Below are 11,063 nucleotides of genomic sequence, written 5' to 3'. Positions count from 1 at the left end.
AGACCCCTCCGATACACTCCTACAGTGGGTGTATTGGGGGTCTGACTGGTTCAGGGGGTGGAGGAGCCCTAAACTGGTCCCCCTGAGCTGGTTGCAAAAAAAAAATAAAAAAACAAAAAACATCAAAAGCTGTACCGATTCGCCCATACTGATATATCAGACATATCGATACTTTAAACCTTGGTGCTAGTCATATGCAAATGAATAGAGAAATCTTTTAAAAAGCTTAAATCAAGTAAATTCAACCAAAGCTTTTTAATACCTTATCCAACAAAACAGTTGTTTTTTATAAAGATATTAGTTATTAGGAAAGATCTATGATACTGAAAAGACATAATATCAGAAAATCTTTGACCAATCAAAATCTCATGATATAGCTGTCCTTATCACATACCAAAGCAATAAATTAATAGTGATTCTCTATCATTGAAAAAAGACAACCAAAAGTAAATTGAAATTGTTAGTTATTCTTCAAGTTGATAAAGTCTGTTGTAGCAGGGATGCAAGTTGAGCAAGGTTAAATCAGATTGAGGTCAATCCTTACCCAGCCTCAGATTTTGAACCTTCAACCCTAATCCTAATCTAACCAAAGTTAACTTTGGGTTGGGCTGGGCTCAACCAGATCTGTCCTATCCTCTAAAAATCTGATAAAATCTCTTAAATTCTCTTAATCATTGATTAAGAAACCTAAACTGAACTTTTATGGCCATATTTTTATTAATATTTACATGTTTAATACTTTCATTTATTGTTTTGGTGCAAAAACGAATATTTTCAATATTTAAATGACTAGAATCTATTATGAATTATTAATGGATATATTATTTAAAAGTCTAAAATCATGAAATTAATAATAGTAAAACATAAAATTATGGAAATGAAGATCGCTACTGACAATTTATCATTAAAGTTAGGAATTATGAAATGGATATGGCTAATAATACATATGTATAACAGTAATGGTAAAATCGGGTTCAGGTCAGACGAATTGGCAAAAGTCAATCTTAACCCTTAGTGATGAAGGGGAATTTGGCCCGACCTCGCAATCACCTGATACGTGGAAAAAGCAAGCAACTCGGGACAGCAGAGCGCCCAAAACGAGCACCGAAAGTAACGGTCCAAGCTCACTACTGAGCCCAAACTCCACTAGACCGCTCTAATAGGAGCCCGAGCTCCCTACCAAGAGTCCGAGCTCCCTACTAGGAGTCCAAGCTCCCTACTGGGAGTCCGAGCTCCCTACTGAGAACCCGAGCTCCCTACAAGGAGCACGAACTATCTCGGGTCCCAAGCCTCACAAAGCTGTAACCCGAGCTGGCCCATGGCAGCTCGGAACACTCCCCAAACCGAACTCAAGACATCTCGCTCGCCACTCCAGCACTTCGCTTCCGAAACACCAGGCTGACCAAGCGTACCTGACACCAAGGACGTCCGTATCCAAGGGCGACGCACCTGACTGATTTGGGATCTGACGCCTGACAGCCGCACATCAAACGGCCTCCTGCTACCGCCACTTGCCACCGTTGTTACTAGCCGCAGAGACGACTCCGACAAAAGGAGCAGTGACGGTTCTGTCCGGCTAGAGGAAATGACATCCGAACTGGCAGGAGCTCAGAAATAATCATGCCCAATTTGACGGAAGCCTGGAAGTGAGTGCAAGGTGGTTATAAAAGGCTCCTACCCCCCAAGAACGAGGTATGCTAACTTTGCGCTATCTGGTCTATCTTTCCTTTGAAAGATTCTAACTTGAGCTTCGGAGCCCTTACGCCGGGTTCTCCCCGGAGCTTCTTCTCTCCCTTCGTTTCAGGTCCCTGCCACTCAGTTCAGAGGCAAGATCTTTGACAGCTAAGATCGGCCGGATTGTGCATCATCAATTGGCGCCGTCTGTGGGAAAGCTTCAAAAGGCCTCCCTCCAAAACTTTCATACCCCTTTCTTCTTCTTTGAAAAACTCAACACTCATGGCCTCTTCCAGCAACGTCGGACGCGGCATAGAGACAAACACCACCGGGGAACAGCCTCAAGTTCTCGTGGTGTGTGTTGGGCAGTTCACCATCCCCCTCTCGGTGGACGGAATTCCCAATCTGAATACGCCACAAGCAGTGGCGCCTGTAAACCTTCCTGCCACAAACATCCCCTTTCCTCTCCCCATCGAGACTACCTTCGCTGAACCAACCGCCGTCCCCCTGGCAGCTAGCCAAAATCGGTTGTACGACCTGATGCAGTGCATGCGAGCAATGCAAGCCTAGATGCAACAATTCCAGCACCACCAGCTTCACCAGCACCAAGTGTTGCACAACCTCTCCCAGTATCACTATCAACAGTAGTTCCCCCAACTGCCACCGAACCAACCACTACTTCCACCTCGCCACCCTGCTCCGAAGCCGGTCAAGGCCTCTCCGCAGGATGGGCGCCCCCACCAAGGAAAGGCCTCCAGGCCCTAGAACCCCCCAAACAGCCAGGCCTCGTCCCCAGGCCGGAGAGAGAGAAAAGTCATCCCCACCTCGCAGCTCGTAGGCGGGTCGGGAACCTCGCCCGCGAGATCGGCACCTCGGGGCTCCAAACCGGAGTTCCCACTCGTGGAAAACCGATTCGGCGCACTGGCAGCAGCGGACTACCAGCACTCCGGGCCCATCGAGCTTGGCAACACGGAGGCCAGCCGCGCCAGTACAAGGCCCACTCAACAGCAAAGGTGCCGTCGAGGTCGACGAACCGCCACCCGCGTCATGTCAGAGCTCAGAGGCAAAGGCGAGACGAGCTCGGACGAGGTAGGAGTTGCCCCGATTCTCTCAGTTCCTTCCCCCCTCGCATCAGAACTCCTGGCAGTCCCCTTGCCTAGAGATTTCAAGCTCCCACCTCTAGACAAGTATGACGGGTCCTTCGACCCCAACGACCACGTTGACGCTTTCCAGTCCCAAATGCACATCGCCAGAGCCAACGAATCATGCATGTGCGTGGCTTTCACCACCACTCTCAGGGGGGTAGCCCGCACTTGATACAGGAACCTGGCCCCCGGGTCGATAAAGTGTTGGGCTCAGTTCGTGCAAGTCTTCACTGCACACTTTGTCACCAGCAAACGGTGCCCCAGAGCAGAGGAAAGCATCTTCGGGGTAGTCCAAAGGGAAGGAGAACCCATACGGGGCTACATCAAACGATTCAACGAAGCATGCTTACAGATATCGCGGTTAGACCCCGCGGTGCAGCTCGCGGCAGCAAAAAGAGGGGTGATGCACAAAGAGTTCAAATGGCACATGGTAGCTAACCAGCCCGCGACCGTGGCCGAGTTTCTCAAGCTCGCGGACAAGTTCATGAGGACGGAGGAGGAAATCAACCAACAAACCGAGGGCGGAAACGAGAAAAGAAAGAGGGATGGCGAGCCCTCTAACTCAGCCGACCGAAGAAACCCGGCCCGGGACCCAAAACCGAACCAGTCGTTCCGAGCTCCCCTACCAGTTCGGATGGATTACACGCCACTGAACACAAGGCAGACCGAGATCTTAATGACGATCAAGGACGCCCCGTACGTGAAATGGCCACCTCGCCTAAAGGGAAATCCGAACGAAAGAAACAAGAATTTGTATTGTAGTTTCCATAGGGACCATGGTCACAGTACCGAGCAGTGCAATAATCTCCGAGACGAAATAGAGGGGCTCATCCGTCGCGGATACTTGAGAAACTTTGTACAGCACAACAATAATAACAATAAAGCGGATCGGCCAGGCGAGCATGAAAAGGACGCCCCCGAATCTAGCAGCAGGCCTGCCGAACCGTTGCAGCGACAGCCTCCGGTAGAGAGACCAATTCGGGGAACCATCCATGTAATTGTGGGAGGTTCGGTGGTAGCGGGGTGTACATCGGCAGCGGCCCAGACTTCAGTTCGCGAAGCGGTCCTCGAGCAGAACCCTCCGAAAAGGCCAAAGACCGAAGAGCCAATCCTCTTCACGGAAGACGACGCGCGAGGAGTTCGCTACCCCCACGATGACGCGCTTGTCATTAAGCTAAGGATCAGCGACTTCGAGGTCAGACGCATACTCGTAGATTCGGGCAGCTCGGCGGACATCCTCTTCAAATCAGCGTTTGATTGGCTACAGCTGCCGAGGGGCAAACTAAAGCCCGCAAACACTCCCCTGGTGGGCTTTAGCGGAGAGGAAGTCAGGCCCCTCGAAAAAATAACGGTACCTGTGGAAGTCGGCACGTGGCCTTATGTGGTCAGACTCAACCACGACTTCCTGGTGGTCGCGACCCCCTCCCCATACAATGCCATAATATGGCGGCCAATCACGCATATCCTACGAGCGGTGGTCTCCACCTACTATTTGGCCATGAAGTTCCCTACGGACTTCGGTGTGGGGGTAGCGCGAGGCGACCAGCTCGAGTCCCGCAAGTGCTACGTTGCCGCCCTAAAGGGAAAGACCAAGGCAGCCGGCGACCTCGATCTGGAGCGGCCCGCGGAACAAGGCGAAGAACGAGCCTCGCCCACAGAGGAAACAGTCGCTATTCCAACCTCGCCTACGGACCTAGCTCGCACACTCCAGATCGGTGCTTCCGTCAAAGAACCCATACGGACCGAACTAGTAAGTTTTTTACTTCAAAATTTAGATATTTTTGCATGGTCCGTGCCGATATGCCCGGTATTGACCCTGACCTTATAACTCACAAACTTAACACTGACCCTTTAGTCAGACCCGTTAGGCAGAAGAAACGGAACTTAGCCCCAGAGCGCTGGAAGGCGGTCGACGAGGAAGTCGAGAAGCTCCTCGCGGCAGACTTCATAAGGGAAGTCCATTACCCGAGCTGGGTGGCCAACCCTGTGTTAGTGAAAAAGGCGAACAGCAAGTGGCGCATGTGCGTCGAGTACACCGACCTGAACCGAGCTGGCCCGAAAGACTGCTTCCCCCTTCCTAGGATCGACCACCTAGTGGACGCGACCTCGGGACATGAATTGCTAAGCTTCCTGGATGCCTACTCAGGCTACAACCAAATCCGGATGGACCAGTCCGACGAGGAAAAAACCAACTTCATAACCAAGTTCGGTCTGTACTGTTACAAGGTCATGCCCTTCGGGTTAAAAAATGCTGGGGCGACCATCCAAAGACTTGTAAATAGGCTGTTTCGGCCTCTGATTGGCACAAAGATAGAGTGTTATGTAGACGACATGGTCGTCAAGACACGGTTTTCACAAGAACTAATAAAAGACTTGGACTCTGTCTTCCAAATCATGCGTCGGTTTAGCATGAAATTGAACCCCAACAAATGTGTCTTTGGCGTCACCTCGAGCAAATTCCTAGGCTACGTTGTCAATCGGCGCGGTATCGAGGCCAACCCGGACAAGATAAAAGCCATCCTAGATATGAGACCACCCCAGAAAGTAAAAGAAGTTCAGAGGCTAAACGGCCGCATAGCCACTCTAAGCCGCTTCATGTCCAAGTCGGCAGATCGCTGCCTACCCTTCTTCAAAAAAATCAAAAGCAAAGGGTTCGAGTGGACCCAAGACTGCCAGCTCGCGTTTGACGAGCTAAAAGGTTACCTCGCCGGTGTGCCAACCTTAGCTCGGCCCGAGGAAGGCGAAGTCTTAGAATTGTACCTCTCGGCTAGCGACGAGGTGGTCAGTTCGGTACTAGTAAAGGAAGCAGACCAGGTCCAACGACCCATATATTAGGTTAGTAAAATCTTGCAGGGAGCAGAGACAAGGTACCCGCAGATAGAAAAGCTAGCGTACGCACTGGTGATAGCAGCACGGAAACTCCGCCCGTACTTCCAGGCTCACACCGTCATCGTCCTGACCGACAAACCTCTGAGACAAGTTTTGCTCAAACCCGAGGTTTCCGGCCGACTGACGAAGTGGGCCATCGAACTCAGCGAGTACGATCTCCAGTACAAGCCAAGAACTGCCATTAAGGCCCAAGCCTTGACAGATTTTATCGTAGAATGCACGTTTAGCCTCGAAGCCCCTGAGCCGGTCGAGCCCGAGATCCCCAGTTCGGGCGAGCTCGGAGCTCCCAAGCCAAACGAGTCCGAACCCCGTGAAGTAGCAGCCAGTGTAGCATCCCTCCTGGTTAGACCAAGCGCGAACTGGGATGAGGAGCCCTGGATCTTTCATGTAGATGGCTCCTCGAACCAACAAGGCAGCGGGGCTGGAATAGTGCTACGCGGCCCGAACGGAACAAAGCTGGAATACGCACTACGCTTTGAGTTCGCGGCATCCAACAACCAGGCGGAGTACGAGGCACTGATAGCCGGGCTAAACCTAGCGCACAAGGTTGGAGCGAAGCACATGGTTATCTGCAGTGATTCCCAGCTCGTGGTCAACCAAGTTACAGGCGAATACGAAGCGCGCGAGCACACAATGATTGCATATTTGGCAAAAGTAAAGGAGGCTCTACTCAACTTTCAGTCACACTTCATCAAGCAAATCCCGAGGTCAGAGAACGCTGAGGCCGACGCCCTGGCCCGACTAGCTAGCACGAGCCACAACGCCAGGAGAACCGTGTACGTAGAGGACTTACCTCGGCCCAGCATTCTCGGTGGGGCAGAAGAGGTCGCTCCCGTCACTGAAGCAGAGCCGAGCTGGATCGACCCACTCGCGAGCTTCCTGCTAGACGGAACCCTCCCCGCGGACCGCAACGCAGCCAAGAGGGTGCAGCGCCAGACAGCCAAATACGTCATGATAGACGAACGGTTGTACCGACGATCCTACACGCTCCCCTAACTGCGATGCTTGCGCCCAGCCGAAGCCGGGTTGGTACTCCGCGACACTCATGAAGGCTTGTGCGGAGAACACCTGGGGGGCAGAGCCCTCGCCCAAAAAGCACTTCGACAAGGATACTACTGGCCAACGATGAAGACAGAGGCAATCGAGCTCGTTAGAAAATGCGACAAGTGTCAGAAGCATGCCAACATCCACCATCAGCCCGCTGCCGACCTCAAATACCTCACCAGCCCATGGCCCTTCGCCCAATGGGGCATCGACCTCCTGGGGCCATTCTCACCTGCGACAGGCGGGAGAAAATTCCTAGTGGTGGCAGTAGATTACTTCACAAAGTGGATAGAAGTTGAACCCCTGGCAATAGTTACAGCCTGAAACATACAGAACTTCTTTTGGAAGAACATTGTATGTCGCTTCGGGCTACCTCGGGTACTGATCTCCGACAACGGCAAACAGTTCGAAGATATCAAGTTCCAAGAATGGTGCCAAAGTATGAGAATTAGTCAGAACTTCACGTCGGTCGCACACCCGCAGGCAAATGGCCAAACAGAGGTAATGAACAGAGCCATCCTCTGCGGACTGAAAGCACGATTAGACCGAGCCAAAGGTTTGTGGGCAGACGAACTACCAAGTGTTCTATGGGCTCACCGAACCACGGAAAAAAATGCCACAGGAGAGACCCCCTTTAACCTCACCTACGGCACCGAGGCGGTGATCCCAGCGGAAATCGAAGTGCCTATGCTGTGACAAGAAGCGTACGACGAACAGACAAACAAGGGCGAGTTACGCACCAACCTCGACCTACTGGACGAAGTGAGAGACCTCGCGCACATCCGAACTGCGGCCTACCAACAAAAGGTAGCTCGGTATTATAACGCGTGAGTAAAGAAGAGGAACTTCCGCATCGGCGACCTGGTTCTCCGTAAGGTCATGGTGCCCGAACCCGGCGTAGGGAAACTTGGACCAAACTGGGAAGGACCCTACAGAGTGAAGAAAACACTCGGTGGGGGGGCATACGAGCTCGAAACCCTAGAAGGGAAACAAGTACCCCGGGCATGGAACGTCATCAACTTAAGAAGATACTACCTATAAACCACCAAGGCAAGTACCCCGAAGCCTAGGTAGAAAATGAATTGAAGGACCGAAATGGTCAGTTCGGCAAAAAACGCAGCTCGAAGACAAGACAACCAGCACTTAACAAAAAGTCATTTCATTTCAGATAAAAGGTGTACATTTCATTTCTTGAGTACATTATCAGAAGCCACTTAAACAAAAAGCCATTTCACAAGCCAGGGGCTACTTCATCATTATCAGAAGCCACTTCGACAACACCCGAAGGACCTGCCTCCCCCTCGGAGTCCGATTCGGCATCCGCAGCATTAGCCATCTCTTGAGTAATGTGCAAAGTGGATATGGCGCTAGTATCGAGCTCGGGGTACGTATTCCAGATCATCCACCGGCTTAGCTTGAAACCCCTCCTGTAGGAGTCCACCATCAGATCATCGAAATCCGGCGAAGCAATATAATCACTGACAGCTTTCTTCTTCGCGTGTTCGATGCCTTGAGAGAAGATCTGAGTCCTCTCCCTAATATCCTCCTAAAGATACTCGACCTGATGCTGCAGGTCCAGCTTCAATTCCGCCATATGCTTCACCACCACTCCCATGGCCTCGGCATCTCTTTGAGACCTCGCCTGCCTAGACCGTGCGAGGTGAGCAGCCTCCTCGGCAGCACGAGCAGCCTCCTCGACAGTTCGAGCAGCCTCCTCGGCAGCTCGCGCCTGCCTCGAGCACCTCTCCACCTGGTTCGCCAAGGCGTGAATAGAAGAGTTCACCTATCAAAGGGAAACGGGATCAAAGGAACGAATAGAAGAATAAAGGCCGAAGAACTCTAAAGAAGGGAGCACTTACCACCATGGCATGAGTAACGGCACGGCAGGCCACTTGGTGCAGAGGGAGCTCGGTCCACGCCGCGACTTCCTCGGGAAACATGGCCTCCTTACTCCGTTGAAGAGCGTGAACAGGCGACAACACACTCCTAAAGTCCCCCGGGGCCTCCGAGCCCGACGGCCTAGCTCGCGTATGGGCAGACTCGGAGTAAGCGGGAGCCCCTGTGTGTGTGGTTTCGGCATAAGGAGCCCCCGCCGGCTCCTGCATAGGAGGAACCATCTCGGGCTCCAAAGGCTGATCCTCCGCCGGATAGTCCGGCACCTCAGGCTCCGCACCCTGGGGTGGTTCGGTGCGAGCTCGCTTAGCCACCCGTTTTCTCCTCTTCATGCCCTGGAACAAGTGCCCACCTCGGGTCCCTCGAGAGTCCATCGTACCTGCAAAAAGGAGTTCGGCATCAGTAAGACACGTAAAAGGAGAGCAAGACAGGATCGCACCCGAACTCAGGCCAGCAACAATAAGCTTGGCCTCCGTCAGATACCGTTGACACTCCTGCCCAAGCCGCGCCCATTGCCAGAGGCCCTTCGCCGTCTCCTTATCGAGTGTGATGCCGGAGTCGGGAGTGGCCATCCCCCAGCCGGTCTGAAACGGCCACCCCAGCGCACTTCGCACCCCGAAATAGTCCTGCTTCCACGCCGGGACCTTATTAGGGAGTCCGTGTAAGAGCTTGAAGCCTGGACGAGGAGATAGGTAGTATGCCTGCCTACGCCCGGGAAGGGGACCCGCTTGCTTTTTCAACATTAAAATAGAGGAGAAAATCTCCAGATCCAAAGGAAAGTTCTCGTCACAGAACAAGGAGATCGTCCCCACTAAATTCCTAATGGAGTTCGGGTGAAGCTGGTCGACCGTCACACTGAAGTGGTTTAGAACCTCGACGAGAAGAGGATGAAAAGGCAGTCGCAACCCCGCAGCAAGCTGCTCCCGGAAAATCACGATCTCATCAGGACCGTGTTCCCAAGGGAAGCTACCCGTAGCGATGAAGTAGGTGTGCTCCTCGGGCAAGTTGTAGTAGTCTATGAGGGATTGAAGTCCCTCAGGCGTCATAGTCGAAGGGCCGAACTGATCTAAAACCCGGCCACGACGGGAGGTGGACGCCGACCTACCCGAGGCACCTCGGCCTGTAGGTTCAACCCCTTCCTCAGGACCTACGTCGGGCTCACTTGAACTACCGGGGGACGCAAATTGGTTCGTAGAACCTGCATCAGACCCGCTTGAACTGTCTGAACCCTCCGAACTAGACATCAGGGAATGGAACGGGATTCCAAGAGCACTCACCCGGGAAGAAGGCTGAAGTAGACCACGAAAGCTCGAACAAGCAAGGAACCTGGGACGCGAGCTGAAGAGCCTGGACGCGAACTGAAACTTAGGCGCGAGCTCAAGAGGTACAGTAGCAAGGACGCCCCCCCTCGCGCTATTTATATCCACAGCGGCCGGAAAGCGACGGCCCAGATCGAAGCCAATCCAACGGCCCACAGCCGCGCTAAACCGCATGTTTTCCGAAGCCGACCAACGCACGTCTTTCCGAAACTGACGAGGCGTCGCGCACGTCCTGTCAAAGGACAGGTGTCATCACGCATCTTCTCGAAACTGACAGGGTGTCGGCATACGTCTCCTCGCAATAAAAGCATCTGCAGCACAACTCCCGAACGACTACCATCACGTCTCCCAAACGCACGCCCTTTTTTGAAAATTAAATTAAAGCGAGCGCCCTCAGTACGGACCAAAACCCTCCTGCTACCTTACGAACTCCCCGCGCCAAGACAGGACCCTTGTCGCAGGGAGTGGGGGGCAATTGATGAAGGGGAATTTGGCCCGACCTCGCAATCACCCGACACGTGGCAAAAGCAAGCAACTCGGGACAGCAGAGCGCCCAAAACGAGCACCGAAAGTAACGGTCCAAGCTCACTACTGAGCCCGAACTCCACCAGACCGCTCTAATAGGAGCCCGAGCTCCCTACCAAGAGTCCGAGTTCCCTACTGGGAGTCCGAGCTCCCTATTAAGAGTCCGAGCTCCCTACTGAGAACCCGAGCTCCCTGCAAGGAGCACGAACTATCTCGGGTCCCAAGCCTCACAAAGCTGTGACCCGAGCTGGCCCATGGCAGCTCGGAACACTCCCCAAACCGAACTCAAGACATCTCGCTCGCCACTCCAGCACTTCACTTTCGAAACACCAGGCTGACCAAACGTACCTGACACCAAGGACATCCGTATCCAAGGGCGATGCACCTGACTGATTTGGGATCTGACACCTGACAGCCGCACTTCAAACGGCCTCCTGCTACCACCACTTGCCACCGTCGTTACTAGCCGCAGAGACGGCTTCGACAAAAGGAGCAGTGACGGTTCTGTCTGGCCAGAGGAAATGACATCCGAACTGGCAGGAGCTCAGAAATAATCATGCCCGATCTGACGGAA

The sequence above is a fragment of the Nelumbo nucifera genome, chromosome 3 (genome assembly GCF_055504915.1).
Source record: "Nelumbo nucifera cultivar China Antique chromosome 3, China Antique-T2T, whole genome shotgun sequence".
Lineage (NCBI taxonomy): Eukaryota > Viridiplantae > Streptophyta > Magnoliopsida > Proteales > Nelumbonaceae > Nelumbo > Nelumbo nucifera.
Note: the sequence above shows the minus strand (reverse complement) of the source record.